The sequence below is a fragment of the Hippopotamus amphibius genome, chromosome 8, assembly GCF_030028045.1.
Source record: "Hippopotamus amphibius kiboko isolate mHipAmp2 chromosome 8, mHipAmp2.hap2, whole genome shotgun sequence".
In the NCBI taxonomy this organism is placed as follows: Eukaryota; Metazoa; Chordata; class Mammalia; order Artiodactyla; family Hippopotamidae; genus Hippopotamus; species Hippopotamus amphibius.
Window position 1 is genome coordinate 34,494,230 of NC_080193.1, and position 19,011 is coordinate 34,513,240.

The following is a 19,011-nucleotide window of genomic DNA, read 5'->3' on the forward strand; positions in this document are numbered from 1 at the left end:
TGTCTGACGGACCAGGCTTCCCTCAGACATCCTCAGGCACCTGCACCGTGGAAGGAGCCCTGTGGAGCCCCGCGAGACAGACACCCCGACACCACCTCTGCTAATGATGGGCGTGTCTGGGCCATGGGAAATGGATCAAACGAACCTGGCACAGGACAGGGTTTGGATGCAGTCTACTTGGTAATAAACTGAGTGAAATCATTGGCATGAGTGTTTAATTCGAGAAATGAAGACCTATGAAATTCATCGCGGGGTTGGGGGGGCAGGGCTGTGTATCTCTGGAGAGGTGCCCTGTCTTGTCTGGGCGGAAGTGCACTCCAGAAACCCGGAAGTGTCGTTCTTCAACACCAATGGAAAGCTGTGTTTCTAGAAGGGGTTTTCCTTTGACTCAAGCCACCAAGAGGGACGGTATTGCATGGGTGTTTTGGTGTGTAATCACCGCTGGTCCACGGGATAGGATGATTATTCTCAGTTTCATGTCTGAAGTTCATCCCCCTGGTACCGAGGGCAAACGAGGGTGCCTGTGGCTTCTGAGAAGGGCAGTCCCTTGGATGTCCAGGGCCCCACGCTCAGGAAAGAGGGTTCTGCCAGGTCGGATGGGCCCAGTGATGGGGACGCTGGTCCCCACACTTCCCTCCAGTAGTGCTAGGAGAAAGAGCAAGCAGAGCACAGCCTATGCCTTGGTGCCAGCCAGGCCCATCTCAACCCAGGACCGCTTGCTCCCAGGGGGGTGGCCGCTGCATCTCCGACAGATCCCACTGGGTGCTGAGCCTTCCCTCGCAAAGACAAGAAGGGAGAAGGCAGTGGGTTTGGAGCGAGGCAGTATCTGAGCACCGAAGAGCCTTCACTCCTTCCTAAAATGGGCACAGAGCATCTCCTGTGCTCTCTGAGGTGGGGTAGGGGGCACTGCATGCTGGCCACCATGCTGGGCACTGCAGTCCACGGAGCGCAGTGCATCCTCATGGAGACTTGAAGTGATCACAGTCGAGTCACACATGAGAGTGGAATGCGTACGGTTGTGGAGTTAGAGGATTTCTCAGCTGAGAATTCCTGATTCCCAGGGGGACAGCATTCCAGCAGCAGGGGAGAGAGCAGTTCATTGTATCTGGCGGCAGTTTGGTTCACTTCTCCTAAAGTGCCTGGACGTCCTGTGACATCAGACATTTGGCTTCTGTCTCCCATGTTCATCCTCAAAGGAGCATGCCACCTGAACCTTACAGAAGGTAACTCAACAACACTTCGAGCTCAGGCAAAGAAACCAAACGAACAAATGAAAAACCCTAACCTCCCCACGCCCACCCCCCCACCCCCAACACCAGAAACAACAAAGAAATCCAGAGCAGTGAAAAATGCAGTGAACAGAGCAAACCAAGTGCACAAAATGGATTTGAAAGATTCACAGAAAAGAATCCTGCAGACCTATTGGGAGACGTCTACGGAGAGGGGGAGGCACAAGTACAAACTCTTTGCAGTATGGTATTGGAAAAATGTAAGTTGTGTGTTTGGGTGGTGTTGGCATTGGCATCAGGGTGGTTGGGGGTTAGGGGGTGGGGGTAGGGGTGGCGTGGTGAGCCTCTGTAGGAAAGGGAGGCATTCATACTATAACGTTGTACAAAGAAACCTGCCGACTAGTATTCCAATGATGCCTAAGTAGGAATGTGAAACTCAACGTTCATTTATAAAATCAAAGGTCCTCCCTGCACTGACGGAAGACCCTTCCCTAACGTCGTTGGGGACAGCGAAACCACCTGACTTGCAGCTCTGCCCCTCCTATCTGTCAGTAGGTTCTCATCCAGGTGGTCCCAGGACAGACACACTCCACTGGACCACGTGCAGCTTCGAAGGGGGCTGGGCGGGCTTGGGGGCAGGGTCCGTGGGGGAACTCTCCTCTCCTAGCTGACTCTTCCACTGCCTCAAGATCACATGACCTCGAGGAGTCTCACCCAAGGAACCTTACGTATCACCTTTCTCCTTTCCCTCCCCACGCCCCCACCCCCTGCACCTAAGGTTCGACCAGCACGTTGTGATTGAGCGTCCTCGTGCATTTCCCACTGAGCCACACAGCTGTGTCTAGTCTATCTGGGGACAGAACCGAGAATCGTTTTTGACAGATGGCTATTTACATATGCCCCCACCAAGATCCCATAGAGAGGGAAAGAAAGACCAATGATTGCCCCCACGAACACAAACAATCATGCCCTGGATAAAGAAGAGGTGACGTGCCCCACGGGGCGGGCTGTGGAGCAGGGTCAGTCGGGGACCTTCCCTCTCCTAGCTGAATCTCTGACTGCCTCAAGGTCACATGACCTCAGGGAGTCTCACCCAAGGAACTTTATCTATCACTTTTTTTTTTCCACACCCTACATCAAAGGGTCAACCGGCACCTTTGCATCCTCAGGCATTTTTGACTGAGCCGGACAGCTGTGTCTAGTTTCTTCGGGGCGGGAAGCAAAGAATCATTTCTCACCGATGCCTATATACATATGCCCCCACCATCATCTCCACAGAGAGGGAAAGGAAGTATAAATATGTCCCCCACAAACACAAACAAGCATGCCCCAGATTAAGAAGATGTAAGACGCCCCCCACTCCACACACCACCTCAGCCACCCCCTCCCCCCCCGGCCGTTTCCAAAACAGACAGCGGAAGACTGCTCAGCCCACCACCCCTCCCCCAAGAAAGAGGAAGGGAATCATGCGTTTGGAGCAATGACGATGGACTTGGGGGGAGGGGGGCTGGGGGGCTGGGGGCGGGAGGGCGTGATGCTGTGAGAAAGACGTCTGACAGAAAGACAAATACCGCACGACAGCGCTTCTATGTAGAATGCAAACCATGACAGCGATGTAGTGGATATATTCGCAACACAGGACAAACTGCTGGGTTACCAGTGGGCAGACGGAAGGCGAGGGGCGTAAGAGGCACACACTTATCAGGTGTGAGATCAGCTAAAAGAATGTCCTGTATGACACCGGGACCTAGAGCCAATACTTTCTAGGAAGCATCAAGGAAATGTAAGCTTTGAGGAATTGTCAATCACTAGACTGTACACCTTCCATAATATTGTAGAGCAAGCATCGTTTCAATGAAAGAACAAAACCAAAGAGAACACAACAAAACACCAAAAACCAAAAGGTGGTGGTGGAGGGGGTGGGGGTGGGGAGGGGGGTGGGGAGAAAACACAGAAGAGATGAATACAAAATCAAAGCTACAGGTGGGCTGGCTTTGGGACACGATCATCGACATGAAGGAAAAGGACATGTTTCCACACTCCTTGAATCCCTTGCTAGGACACTGAACGCAAGAAGTGGCTCTCCTAACCTATGGGAATTGAAGTGGGAAGCTCTCAAGAACATCTGTCAGGAAAGGAGTAGAGTGGAATTTTGCACCATTGGGAAAAGTGTGAAAGTGTTTGTTTAGCCCTTGGGCAGGAATCGTTTTGAGCAAGTGTGTTGCCAACTGGCTTGTGTTCCCCCCAGTACCTGTGCTCAGCTTCTAAACCCCCGCGTGCATCCCTTGGGGGCAGGCTAAGGCCAACGCATCCCCTTGGCCGGCAAGTCATTTCCATTCTGAGCACCTTTCTACGTGAGCCTCTCAGAGGTGTTTCTGGAGGTGTGTAAACAGACTTCCCGGAGAAAGGTGTGCATTGTTCCCGCTGGGGATTGCGAGTGACCACGCCCTCAGGCCCTAAATCCGATCAGAAGCTTGCAGCGCATTGGTGGATTTCGTGCCCCCGCGGGTTGGGATGGGGGCGGAGTGGGTGGTGAGCCATCAAAGGGCTGGTGGGACTGGCCCAGGCTGTCACTTGCAGACCGGCCGTCTCCGGGAAGGAGGCATCCCTGCTGCAGCTGGAGCTCCGAGATGGACACTCTCGACACTCTCGTGGGCCTCGTTTGCAGAGACATGGAGGCTGCTTCTCTCGACTCGGGAGGTGAGCCTCCAGCTCAGTTCCACGTCTTTCCCAAACTCCACTCTTCCCGGCCAAGTGCCGCTGCTGTGGATGCCCGCCGGGGACCCTCTCGGCAGGAGGAACCGTGCCCGCCGGCCCAGACCGTTGGGCGCTGCCAGCGTGGTGACTTGGCGCGTGTGTCAGCAGGGCTGGCTCCCGCCCAGACACGTCTCCTGAGTTGGAGGAGACCGTCTGTGGTCGGGGCTGGGCTTTGCAATATGGGGAACACCTGCTACTTGAATGCAGCCCTGCAGTGTCTGACCCACACACCACCCCTGGCCAGCTGGCTGCTGTCCCAGCAGCACTCGACGATCTGTCCAACCCAGACCTTCTGCATGCTGTGTGCTATGCAAGCCCACATCACGCGAGCCCTCCTTCATCCTGGCGAGGTGATCCGGCCCCGCCAGGACCTGCTCACTAGCTTCCACAGGCACGAGCAGGAAGATTCCCACGAGTTTCTGATGTTCACGCTGGATGCCATGCAGCAAGCGTGCTTGCGTGCCTGTGAGCTGTTGGGCTGTCCCTCCAACGACACCACCCTCATCCGTCAGATCTTTGGTGGGTCCTGGCGATCTCAGGTCCAGTGTCTCCACTGCCTTGGGGTTTCAGACACGTTCGACCCTTATCTGGACATCACCCTGGATATCACGGCAGCTCAGAGTGTGGACCAAGCTTTGAAAGAGCTGGTGAAGCCCGAGAAGCTGGACGGTGAAAATGCCTATCGTTGCAGTGTTTGTCTCCAGAAGGTGCCTGCCACCAAGAGGTTGACTCTGCACAGCGCCTCCAAGGTCCTGATCCTTGTGCTGAAATGCTTCACACAGATCGCTGGCGACAAAATGGCTCAGAAAGTGCACTATCCCCAGTGCCTCGACTTGCAACCCTACATGTCCGAGCAGACGGCAGGCCCACTGGATTATGTGCTCTATGCAGTGCTGGTGCACTCCGGGTGGAGCTGTCACCGAGGACACTACTTTTGTTATGTCCAAGCTGGCAACGGCCAGTGGTATCACATGGACGATGCCAAGGTTACCGCCTGTGACGTGACGTCTGCCCTGAGCCAAAGCGCCTATGTCCTCTTTTATGCCCAGAAGAGTGCCTTGGAAGGAGACGGTGGGCCAGTGGCACCGGGAGGGGCACCGACGTCCCTGGGGGCTGACCCCACAGGCACTGTCATGGCCCACAGGGGACTGGAAAGAGATGCCAGCATCAGAGCTCCTGGGTCGGAGGAGCCCCTGGAGGAAACAGGCGTTCAAGCAATCAGCTTAGAGCAGTGGAGACGCCTCCAAGAACACGACCGACCTCGGCCTGAATTCAACCTCAGGAAGGTCGAGTCTGCCCTGCCTGCCGGTGCGGTCGTGATTCACCGGTCGAAATACGCAGCTGGCATGAACCCACAACTGCCTGAACCGGGGAACTACCAGCTCAACCATCCAACCAGGGACAGCCCACCTCAGGGGCCCATCAACATCAGCAACGTCCCTTGTCTCAGCGGGAGGGCCAAAACTACCAAGAAAAAGAACAAGAAGAAGCAGGGGGCTCTGGGTGCATTGCACTAGGCTCCGGTGCACATCCCTGCAGACACGCACACACACCCACGCACCAACCCACACACCCACCCGCTCACACACTTGCTGCCCAACCTACGCTCACCTAGAGGAAATCGGGTGTGCTACACGTGGGAATAATCTACCCTTGTGGAAGGACTGTTAGTCTGCAGTGTTCATGGGACGTGCTATTCACTTGGAACTTCTTACTACTGAGCTTTCAGGCGTGGCTCTCCACTGGCATGCTACTGGGGAGGGTGGGATTGATGACTGGGTCTAAGGACTGTCTCAGCACAATCCACGTCCATGGCACTGGAACAGTCCTTTGGGGATGGGGCGTCTGGTAGGTTTCCTTTGGTTTTAACCCTCCCCTCCCCACCCCCAACCCCTTCATTTGCTGCACTATTGGCTTCTTGTGAAGGACGCAGCCTGGAGGCTCCTCAGAAAGCCTCACGCCCACCCAGGTGAGGAGGAAACCTCCTGAGCCCTTCAGAGGGTCCATGACCCTCTCCTGCCTGCTGGGGTCTCCCCCTCCTGGTCCAGTCAACTGGGGATGACCCCAGCCTCCCAGGTCACCAGCCCCCACACCCCCTCCCACTGCGCATAGCTCAGCACAGCACAGACAAATACGAATATTCCCAAGACCTGGTGCAGGATTCCATGGGAGCCGGGCAAGCAGGCTCTAAGGGTGGCTGTCAATCGGAGGCCTTGTGCAAATGCCTGAAAGGAATGACCCGGCCACCCATTCATCACTTGCCCTGGAGACTTCACAAGGATACTTCTCCAAAGACACCTGGGGCTGGATTTCATTTGAAAGGGATATGTTGGAGACTCTCCAAATGCCAACCAGGAGAAACGATGCAAACCACCCACCCCCGCAGCAACACCAGCAACAACGCCAAAACCCCAACAGCAAGAGACAGACTCGGTACATCTTCTGACAGACCCACACAGGTGAGAGTGGGATGTCAGGTACTATGGGGACCAGTGTGACAGAGGGGTCTCCACAGTGGGGAGGAGGATCCCTGCGGCAAGTGGGAGCTTGAACACGTCCTCAATTTTCCCTCTAAAGCTGACAGCGATTGCCACTGGTTCACTGATTGCAGGTGCCTGCGAGGACCACAGTGTCTTCTGGCCACAGCACAGCAAGCGCACGAGTGAGCCAGTGGAGCGAGTGAGGGGGTGAGTGCAGGAGCTGTCCCACGAAGGGCAGAGGTGGGGCTCTGTTTCCCTAGCCCTTGGGTCGAATCGTGGGAGGGTGAACCCAGAGGACCTGGGGGGATCGTCAAAGCCCAGGATCCTTCCCCAAGACCGAAGGAAGGAACATAGACATTGGTGAGGAAGGGTTAGGGGGAGGGGGAGTGGACTGTGACCTGGAGGTGCTGTCTCTCCACCTCTGCACCAGGTGCGTGGCCATCTCCAGGCAAGGAGAGGCAACCGGAGGAGAAGCCACCAAGAGATCCGTATCCTCTGCAGGTCCACATGGAGGAAGGGGCTCGTTCTACCCTTTGAGAGTCCCTGAGCGGCATAGAATGGGGCACCTCTGGGAACGTGGGCCAAAACAACTGCATCATGCCTGGGAAAGCCTGGGACAACCCCCTGGAGTGGGCCAGTGGCTCCAGGTGAAGGAAGGGGCATTCTTGGCCGAGTTCACAGCACGTCAGTGCTCCCGCTCCCCCTCCTCCCGCCCCTCCCCCTCCCCCTCATCCCTTTATCCCCTGAAGCAAACACTGACTAACACTGGGGCCCAATCAGATTCTCCCTCGTGGGGACACAGCCTTGAGGCACATCCACTTACCATGGTTTGTCTTGTAAGTGAGGAAAGCCAAGGTGGAATGCCGAGGACCCCAATCCCCAGGGCGACACTGCGGGAGACGCCACAGGGCCCGTGTGGGGAGGAGGGGGTGGACAGAATCGGGGAGCCCTTGCTCAGGCCTGCCCAGTGCCTCATCCCCACCCCACACCCCACGCACCGTCCCTCCACGCCCAGCCATCTTCCAGGCCAGCCCCTAGCATGGTGTTCACTCCACTGGAGAATGGATGGTGGAGATCGTGGTTCCAAAGAGCTCCCTGCCTCTAGGATGCCTTTGAGCACGTGGAGTGGAGTGAGAAGCTCCCAGGGTAGCTGCGACCTGGGTTTCAGCCTCGGGGGACCTGGAAGGGGCTCTTGGACTGAGGGTGAAACCGCGAGGGGCAGGCCGTGTCTGACGGACCAGGCTTCCCTCAGACATCCTCAGGCACCTGCACCGTGGAAGGAGCCCTGTGGAGCCCCGCGAGACAGACACCCCGACACCACCTCTGCTAATGATGGGCGTGTCTGGGCCATGGGAAATGGATCAAACGAACCTGGCACGGGACAGGGTTTGGATGCAGTCTACTTGGTAATAAACTGAGTGAAATCATTGGCATGAGTGTTTAATTCGAGAAATGAAGACCTATGAAATTCATCGCGGGGTTGGGGGGGCAGGGCTGTGTATCTCTGGAGAGGTGCCCTGTCTTGTCTGGGCGGAAGTGCACTCCAGAAACCCGGAAGTGTCGTTCTTCAACACCAATGGAAAGCTGTGTTTCTAGAAGGGGTTTTCCTTTGACTCAAGCCACCAAGAGGGACGGTATTGCATGGGTGTTTTGGTGTGTAATCACCGCTGGTCCACGGGATAGGATGATTATTCTCAGTTTCATGTCTGAAGTTCATCCCCCTGGTACCGAGGGCAAACGAGGGTGCCTGTGGCTTCTGAGAAGGGCAGTCCCTTGGATGTCCAGGGCCCCACGCTCAGGAAAGAGGGTTCTGCCAGGTCGGATGGGCCCAGTGATGGGGACGCTGGTCCCCACACTTCCCTCCAGTAGCGCTAGGAGAAAGAGCAAGCAGAGCACAGCCTATGCCTTGGTGCCAGCCAGGCCCATCTCAACCCAGGACCGCTTGCTCCCAGGGGGGTGGCCGCTGCCTCTCCGACAGATCCCACTGGGTGCTGAGCCTTCCCTCGCAAAGACAAGAAGGGAGAAGGCAGTGGGTTTGGAGCGAGGCAGTATCTGAGCACCGAAGAGCCTTCACTCCTTCCTAAAATGGGCACAGAGCATCTCCTGTGCTCTCTGAGGTGGGGTAGGGGGCACTGCATGCTGGCCACCATGCTGGGCACTGCAGTCCACGGAGCGCAGTGCATCCTCATGGAGACTTGAAGTGATCACAGTCGAGTCACACATGAGAGTGGAATGCGTACGGTTGTGGAGTTAGAGGATTTCTCAGCTGAGAATTCCTGATTCCCAGGGGGACAGCATTCCAGCAGCAGGGGAGAGAGCAGTTCATTGTATCTGGCGGCAGTTTGGTTCACTTCTCCTAAAGTGCCTGGACGTCCTGTGACATCAGACATTTGGCTTCTGTCTCCCATGTTCATCCTCAAAGGAGCATGCCACCTGAACCTTACAGAAGGTAACTCAACAACACTTCGAGCTCAGGCAAAGAAACCAAACGAACAAATGAAAAACCCTAACCTCCCCACGCCCACCCCCCCCACCCCCAACACCAGAAACAACAAAGAAATCCAGAGCAGTGAAAAATGCAGTGAACAGAGCAAACCAAGTGCACAAAATGGATTTGAAAGATTCACAGAAAAGAATCCTGCAGACCTATTGGGAGACGTCTACGGAGAGGGGGAGGCACAAGTACAAACTCTTTGCAGTATGGTATTGGAAAAATGTAAGTTGTGTGTTTGGGTGGTGTTGGCATTGGCATCAGGGTGGTTGGGGGTTAGGGGGTGGGGGTAGGGGTGGCGTGGTGAGCCTCTGTAGGAAAGGGAGGCATTCATACTATAACGTTGTACAAAGAAACCTGCCGACTAGTATTCCAATGATGCCTAAGTAGGAATGTGAAACTCAACGTTCATTTATAAAATCAAAGGTCCTCCCTGCACTGACGGAAGACCCTTCCCTAACGTCGTTGGGGACAGCGAAACCACCTGACTTGCAGCTCTGCCCCTCCTATCTGTCAGTAGGTTCTCATCCAGGTGGTCCCAGGACAGACACACTCCACTGGACCACGTGCAGCTTCGAAGGGGGCTGGGCGGGCTTGGGGGCAGGGTCCGTGGGGGAACTCTCCTCTCCTAGCTGACTCTTCCACTGCCTCAAGATCACATGACCTCGAGGAGTCTCACCCAAGGAACCTTACGTATCACCTTTCTCCTTTCCCTCCCCACGCCCCCACCCCCTGCACCTAAGGTTCGACCAGCACGTTGTGATTGAGCGTCCTCGTGCATTTCCCACTGAGCCGCACAGCTGTGTCTAGTCTATCTGGGGACAGAACCGAGAATCGTTTTTGACAGATGGCTATTTACATATGCCCCCACCAAGATCCCATAGAGAGGGAAAGAAAGACCAATGATTGCCCCCACGAACACAAACAATCATGCCCTGGATAAAGAAGAGGTGACGTGCCCCACGGGGCGGGCTGTGGAGCAGGGTCAGTCGGGGACCTTCCCTCTCCTAGCTGAATCTCTGACTGCCTCAAGGTCACATGACCTCAGGGAGTCTCACCCAAGGAACTTTATCTATCACTTTTTTTTTTCCACACCCTACATCAAAGGGTCAACCGGCACCTTTGCATCCTCAGGCATTTTTGACTGAGCCGGACAGCTGTGTCTAGTTTCTTCGGGGCGGGAAGCAAAGAATCATTTCTCACCGATGCCTATATACATATGCCCCCACCATCATCTCCACAGAGAGGGAAAGGAAGTATAAATATGTCCCCCACAAACACAAACAAGCATGCCCCGGATTAAGAAGATGTAAGACGCCCCCCACTCCACACACCACCTCAGCCACCCCCTCCCCCAACCGCCCGTTTCCAAAACAGACAGCGGAAGACTGCTCAGCCCACCACCCCTCCCCCAAGAAAGAGGAAGGGAATCATGCGTTTGGAGCAATGACGATGGACTTGGGGGGAGGGGGGCTGGGGGGCTGGGGGCTGGAGGGCGTGATGCTGTGAGAAAGACGTCTGACAGAAAGACAAATACCGCACGACAGCGCTTCTATGTAGAATGCAAACCATGACAGCGATGTAGTGGATATATTCGCAACACAGGACAAACTGCTGGGTTACCAGTGGGCAGACGGAAGGCGAGGGGCGTAAGAGGCACACACTTATCAGGTGTGAGATCAGCTAAAAGAATGTCCTGTATGACACCGGGACCTAGAGCCAATACTTTCTAGGAAGCATCAAGGAAATGTAAGCTTTGAGGAATTGTCAATCACTAGACTGTACACCTTCCATAATATTGTAGAGCAAGCATCGTTTCAATGAAAGAACAAAACCAAAGAGAACACAACAAAACACCAAAAACCAAAAGGTGGTGGTGGAGGGGGTGGGGGTGGGGAGGGGGGTGGGGAGAAAACAGAAGAGATGAATACAAAATCAAAGCTACAGGTGGGCTGGCTTTGGGACACGATCATCGACATGAAGGAAAAGGACATGTTTCCACACTCCTTGAATCCCTTGCTAGGACACTGAACGCAAGAAGTGGCTCTCCTAACCTATGGGAATTGAAGTGGGAAGCTCTCAAGAACATCTGTCAGGAAAGGAGTAGAGTGGAATTTTGCACCATTGGGAAAAGTGTGAAAGTGTTTGTTTAGCCCTTGGGCAGGAATCGTTTTGAGCAAGTGTGTTGCCAACTGGCTTGTGTTCCCCCCAGTACCTGTGCTCAGCTTCTAAACCCCCGCGTGCATCCCTTGGGGGCAGGCTAAGGCCAACGCATCCCCTTGGCCCGCAAGTCATTTCCATTCTGAGCACCTTTCTACGTGAGCCTCTCAGAGGTGTTTCTGGAGGTGTGTAAACAGACTTCCCGGAGAAAGGTGTGCATTGTTCCCACTGGGGATTGCGAGTGACCACGCCCTCAGGCCCTAAATCCGATCAGAAGCTTGCAGCGCATTGGTGGATTTCGTGCCCCCGGGGGTTGGGATGGGGGCGGAGTGGGTGGTGAGCCATCAAAGGGCTGGTGGGACTGGCCCAGGCTGTCACTTGCAGACCGGCCGTCTCTGGGAAGGAGGCATCAATGCTGCAGCTGGAGCTCCGAGATGGACACTCTCGACACTCTCGTGGGCCTCGTTTGCAGAGACATGGAGGCTGCTTCTCTCGACTCGGGAGGTGAGCCTCCACCTCAGTTCCACGTCTTTCCCAAACTCCACTCTTCCCGGCCAAGTGCCGCTGCTGTGGATGCCCGCCGGGGACCCTCTCGGCAGGAGGAACCGTGCCCGCCGGCCCAGACCGTTGGGCGCTGCCAGCGTGGTGACTTGGCGCGTGTGTCAGCAGGGCTGGCTCCCACCCAGACACGTCTCCTGAGTTGGAGGAGACCGTCTGTGGTCGGGGCTGGGCTTTGCAATATGGGGAACACCTGCTACTTGAATGCAGCCCTGCAGTGTCTGACCCACACACCACCCCTGGCCAGCTGGCTGCTGTCCCAGCAGCACTCGACGATCTGTCCAACCCAGACCTTCTGCATGCTGTGTGCTATGCAAGCCCACATCACGCGAGCCCTCCTTCATCCTGGCGAGGTGATCCGGCCCCGCCAGGACCTGCTCACTAGCTTCCACAGGCACGAGCAGGAAGATTCCCACGAGTTTCTGATGTTCACGCTGGATGCCATGCAGCAAGCGTGCTTGCGTGCCTGTGAGCTGTTGGGCTGTCCCTCCAACGACACCACCCTCATCCGTCAGATCTTTGGTGGGTCCTGGCGATCTCAGGTCCAGTGTCTCCACTGCCTTGGGGTTTCAGACACGTTCGACCCTTATCTGGACATCACCCTGGATATCACGGCAGCTCAGAGTGTGGACCAAGCTTTGAAAGAGCTGGTGAAGCCCGAGAAGCTGGATGGTGAAAATGCCTATCGTTGCAGTGTTTGTCTCCAGAAGGTGCCTGCCACCAAGAGGTTGACTCTGCACAGCGCCTCCAAGGTCCTGATCCTTGTGCTGAAACGCTTCACACAGATCGCCGGCGACAAAATGGCTCAGAAAGTGCACTATCCCCAGTGCCTCGACTTGCAACCCTACATGTCCGAGCAGACGGCAGGCCCACTGGATTATGTGCTCTATGCAGTGCTGGTGCACTCCGGGTGGAGCTGTCACCGAGGACACTACTTTTGTTATGTCCAAGCTGGCAACGGCCAGTGGTATCACATGGACGATGCCAAGGTTACCGCCTGTGACGTGACGTCTGCCCTGAGCCAAAGCGCCTATGTCCTCTTTTATGCCCAGAAGAGTGCCTTGGAAGGAGACGGTGGGCCAGTGGCACCGGGAGGGGCACCGACATCCCTGGGGGCTGACCCCACAGGCACTGTCGTGGCCCACAGGGGACCGGAAAGAGATGCCAGCATCAGAGCTCCTGGGTCGGAGGAGCCCCTGGAGGAAACAGGCGTTCAAGCAATCAGCTTAGAGCAGTGGAGACGCCTCCAAGAACACGACCGACCTCGGCCTGAATTCAACCTCAGGAAGGTCGAGTCTGCCCTGCCTGCCGGTGCGGTCGTGATTCACCGGTTGAAATACGCAGCTGGCATGAACCCACAACTGCCTGAACCGGGGAACTACCAGCTCAACCATCCAACCAGGGACAGCCCACCTCAGGGGCCCATCAACATCAGCAACGTCCCTTGTCTCAGCGGGAGGGCCAAAACTACCAAGAAAAAGAACAAGAAGAAGCAGGGGGCTCTGGATGCATTGCACTAGGCTCCGGTGCACATCCCTGCAGACACGCACACACACCCACGCACCAACCCACACACCCACCCGCTCACACACTTGCTGCCCAACCTACGCTCACCTAGAGGAAATCGGGTGTGCTACACGTGGGAATAATCTACCCTTGTGGAAGGACTGTTAGTCTGCAGTGTTCATGGGACGTGCTATTCACTTGGAACTTCTTACTACTGAGCTTTCAGGCGTGGCTCTCCACTGGCATGCTACTGGGGAGGGTGGGATTGATGACTGGGTCTAAGGACTGTCTCAGCACAATCCACGTCCACGGCACTGGAACAGTCCTTTGGGGATGGGGCGTCTGGTAGGTTTCCTTTGGTTTTAACCCTCCCCTCCCCACCCCCAACCCCTTCATTTGCTGCACTATTGGCTTCTTGTGAAGGACGCAGCCTGGAGGCTCCTCAGAAAGGCTCACGCCCACCCAGGTGAGGAGGAAACCTCCTGAGCCCTTCAGAGGGTCCATGACCCTCTCCTGCCTGCTGGGGTCTCCCCCTCCTGGTCCAGTCAACTGGGGATGACCCCAGCCTCCCAGGTCACCAGCCCCCACACCCCATCCCGCTGCGCATAGCTCAGCACAGCACAGACAAATACGAATATTCCCAAGACCTGGTGCAGGATTCCATGGGAGCCGGGCAAGCAGGCTCTAAGGGTGGCTGTCAATCGGAGGCCTTGTGCAAATGCCTGAAAGGAATGACCCGGCCACCCATTCATCACTTGCCCTGGAGACTTCACAAGGATACTTCTCCAAAGACACCTGGGGCTGGATTTCATTTGAAAGGGATATGTTGGAGACTCTCCAAATGCCAACCAGGAGAAATGATGCAAACCACCCACCCCCGCAGCAACACCAGCAACAACGCCAAAACCCCAACAGCAAGAGACAGACTCGGTACATCTTCTGACAGACCCGCACAGGTGAGAGTGGGATGTCAGGTACTATGGGGACCAGTGTGACAGAGGGGTCTCCACGGTGGGGAGGAGGATCCCTGCGGCAAGTGGGAGCTTGAACACGTCCTCAATTTTCCCTCTAAAGCTGACAGCGATTGCCACTGGTTCACTGATTGCAGGTGCCTGCGAGGACCACAGTGTCTTCTGGCCACAGCACAGCAAGCGCACGAGTGAGCCAGTGGAGCGAGTGAGGGGGTGAGTGCAGGAGCTGTCCCACGAAGGGCAGAGGTGGGGCTCTGTTTCCCTAGCCCTTGGGTCGAATCGTGGGAGGGCGAACCCAGAGGACCTGGGGGGATTGTCAAAGCCCAGGATCCTTCCCCAAGACCGAAGGAAGGAACATAGACATTGGTGAGGAAGGGTTAGGGGGAGGGGGAGTGGACTGTGACCTGGAGGTGCTGTCTCTCCACCTCTGCACCAGGTGCGTGGCCATCTCCAGGCAAGGAGAGGCAACCGGAGGAGAAGCCACCAAGAGATCCGTATCCTCTGCAGGTCCACATGGAGGAAGGGGCTCGTTCTACCCTTTGAGAGTCCCTGAGCGGCATAGAACGGAGCACCTCTGGGAACGTGGGCCAAAACAACTGCATCATGCCTGGGAAAGCCTGGGACAACCCCCTGGAGTGGGCCAGTGGCTCCAGGTGAAGGAAGGGGCATTCTTGGCCGAGTTCACAGCACGTCAGTGCTCCCGCTCCCCCTCCTCCCGCCCCTCCCCCTCCCCCTCATCCCTTTATCCCCTGAAGCAAACACTGACTAACACTGGGGCCCAATCAGATTCTCCCTCATGGGGACACAGCCTTGAGGCACATCCACTTACCATGGTTTGTCTTGTAAGTGAGGAAAGCCAAGGTGGAATGCCGAGGACCCCAATCCCCAGGGCGACTCTGCGGGAGACGCCACAGCGCCCGTGTGGGGAGGAGGGGGTGGACAGAATCGGGGAGCCCTTGCTCAGGCCTGCCCAGTGCCTCATCCCCACCCCACACCCCACGCACCGTCCCTCCACGCCCAGCCATCTTCCAGGCCAGCCCCTAGCATGGTGTTCACTCCACTGGAGAATGGATGGTGGAGATCGTGGTTCCGAAGAGCTCCCTGCCTCTAGGATGCCTTTGAGCACGTGGAGTGGAGTGAGAAGCTCCCAGGGTAGCTCCGACCTGGGTTTCAGCCTCAGGGGACCTGGAAGGGGCTCTTAGACTGAGGGTGAAACCGCGAGGGGCAGGCCGTGTCTGACGGACCAGGCTTCCCTCAGACATCCTCAGGCACCTGCACCGTGGAAGGAGCCCTGTGGAGCCCCGTGAGACAGACACCCCGACACCACCTCTGCTAATGATGGGCGTGTCTGGGCCATGGGAAATGGATCAAACGAACCTGGCACAGGACAGGGTTTGGATGCAGTCTACTTGGTAATAAACTGAGTGAAATCATTGGCATGAGTGTTTAATTCGAGAAATGAAGACCTATGAAATTCATCGCGGGGTTGGGGGGGCAGGGCTGTGTATCTCTGGAGAGGTGCCCTGTCTTGTCTGGGCGGAAGTGCACTCCAGAAACCCGGAAGTGTCGTTCTTCAACACCAATGGAAAGCTGTGTTTCTAGAAGGGGTTTTCCTTTGACTCAAGCCACCAAGAGGGACGGTATTGCATGGGTGTTTTGGTGTGTAATCACCACTGGTCCACGGGATAGGATGATTATTCTCAGTTTCATGTCTGAAGTTCATCCCCCTGGTACCGAGGGCAAACGAGGGTGCCTGTGGCTTCTGAGAAGGGCAGTCCCTTGGATGTCCAGGGCCCCACGCTCAGGAAAGAGGGTTCTGCCAGGTCGGATGGGCCCAGTGATGGGGACGCTGGTCCCCACACTTCCCTCCAGTAGCGCTAGGAGAAAGAGCAAGCAGAGCACAGCCTATGCCTTGGTGCCAGCCAGGCCCATCTCAACCCAGGACTGCTTGCTCCCAGGGGGGTGGCCGCTGCATCTCCGACAGATCCCACTGGGTGCTGAGCCTTCCCTCGCAAAGACAAGAAGGGAGAAGGCAGTGGGTTTGGAGCGAGGCAGTATCTGAGCACCGAAGAGCCTTCACTCCTTCCTAAAATGGGCACAGAGCATCTCCTGTGCTCTCTGAGGTGGGGTAGGGGGCACTGCATGCTGGCCACCATGCTGGGCACTGCAGTCCACGGAGCGCAGTGCATCCTCATGGAGACTTGAAGTGATCACAGTCGAGTCACACATGAGAGTGGAATGCGTACGGTTGTGGAGTTAGAGGATTTCTCAGCTGAGAATTCCTGATTCCCAGGGGGACAGCATTCCAGCAGCAGGGGAGAGAGCAGTTCATTGTATCTGGCGGCAGTTTGGTTCACTTCTCCTAAAGTGCCTGGACGTCCTGTGACATCAGACATTTGGCTTCTGTCTCCCATGTTCATCCTCAAAGGAGCATGCCACCTGAACCTTACAGAAGGTAACTCAACAACACTTCGAGCTCAGGCAAAGAAACCAAACGAACAAATGAAAAACTCTAACCTCCCCACGCCCACCCCCCCACCCCCAACACCAGAAACAACAAAGAAATCCAGAGCAGTGAAAAATGCAGTGAACAGAGCAAACCAAGTGCACAAAATGGATTTGAAAGATTCACAGAAAAGAATCCTGCAGACCTATTGGGAGACGTCTACAGAGAGGGGGAGGCACAAGTACAAACTCTTTGCAGTATGGTATTGGAAAAATGTAAGTTGTGTGTTTGGGTGGTGTTGGCATTGGCATCAGGGTGGTTGGGGGTTAGGGGGTGGGGGTAGGGGTGGCGTGGTGAGCCTCTGTAGGAAAGGGAGGCATTCATACTATAACGTTGTACAAAGAAACCTGCCGACTAGTATTCCAATGATGCCTAAGTAGGAATGTGAAACTCAACGTTCATTTATAAAATCAAAGGTCCTCCCTGCACTGACGGAAGACCCTTCCCTAACGTCGTTGGGGACAGCGAAACCACCTGACTTGCAGCTCTGCCCCTCCTATCTGTCAGTAGGTTCTCATCCAGGTGGTCCCAGGACAGACACACTCCACTGGACCACGTGCAGCTTCGAAGGGGGCTGGGCGGGCTTGGGGGCAGGGTCCGTGGGGGAACTCTCCTCTCCTAGCTGACTCTTCCACTGCCTCAAGATCACATGACCTCGAGGAGTCTCACCCAAGGAACCTTACGTATCACCTTTCTCCTTTCCCTCCCCACGCCCCCACCCCCTGCACCTAAGGTTCGACCAGCACGTTGTGATTGAGCGTCCTCGTGCATTTCCCACTGAGCCGCACAGCTGTGTCTAGTCTATCTGGGAACAGAACCGAGAATCGTTTTTGACAGATGGCTATTTACATATGCCCCCACCAAGATCCCATAGAGAGGGAAAGAAAGACCAATGATTGCCCCCACGAACACAAACAATCATGCCCTGGATAAAGAAGAGGTGACGTGCCCCACGGGGCGGGCTGTGGAGCAGGGTCAGTCGGGGACCTTCCCTCTCCTAGCTGAATCTCTGACTGCCTCAAGGTCACATGACCTCAGGGAGTCTCACCCAAGGAACTTTATCTATCACTTTTTTTTTTCCACACCCTACATCAAAGGGTCAACCGGCACCTTTGCATCCTCAGGCATTTTTGACTGAGCCGGACAGCTGTGTCTAGTTTCTTCGGGGCGGGAAGCAAAGAATCATTTCTCACCGATGCCTATATACATATGCCCCCACCATCATCTCCACAGAGAGGGAAAGGAAGTATAAATATGTCCCCCACAAACACAAACAAGCATGCCCCGGATTAAGAAGATGTAAGACGCCCCCCACTCCACACACCACCTCAGCCACACCCTCCCCCAACCGCCCGTTTCCAAAACAGACAGCGGAAGACTGCTCAGCCCACCACCCCTCCCCCAAGAAAGAGGAAGGGAATCATGCGTTTGGAGCAATGACGATGGACTTGGGGGGAGGGGGGCTGGGGGGCTGGGGGCTGGAGGGCGTGATGCTGTGAGAAAGACGTCTGACAGAAAGACAAATACCGCACGACAGCGCTTCTATGTAGAATGCAAACCATGACAGCGATGTAGTGGATATATTCGCAACACAGGACAAACTGCTGGGTTACCAGTGGGCAGACAGAAGGCGAGGGGCGTAAGAGGCACACACTTATCAGGTGTGAGATCAGCTAAAAGAATGTCCTGTATGACACCGGGACCTAGAGCCAATACTTTCTAGGAAGCATCAAGGAAATGTAAGCTTTGAGGAATTGTCAATCACTAGACTGTACACCTTCCATAATATTGTAGAGCAAGCATCGTTTCAATGAAAGAACAAAACCAAAGAGAACACAACAAAACACCAAAAACCAAAAGGTGGTGGTGGAGGGGGTGGGGGTGGGGAGGGGGGTGGGGAGAAAACAGAAGAGATGAATACAAAATCAAAGCTACAGGTGGGCTGGCTTTGGGACACGATCATCGACATGAAGGAAAAGGACATGTTTCCACACTCCTTGAATCCCTTGCTAGGACACTGAACGCAAGAAGTGGCTCTCCTAACCTATGGGAATTGAAGTGGGAAGCTCTCAAGAACATCTGTCAGGAAAGGAGTAGAGTGGAATTTTGCACCATTGGGAAAAGTGTGAAAGTGTTTGTTTAGCCCTTGGGCAGGAATCGTTTTGAGCAAGTGTGTTGCCAACTGGCTTGTGTTCCCCCCAGTACCTGTGCTCAGCTTCTAAACCCCCGCGTGCATCCCTTGGGGGCAGGCTAAGGCCAACGCATCCCCTTGGCCCGCAAGTCATTTCCATTCTGAGCACCTTTCTACGTGAGCCTCTCAGAGGTGTTTCTGGAGGTGTGTAAACAGACTTCC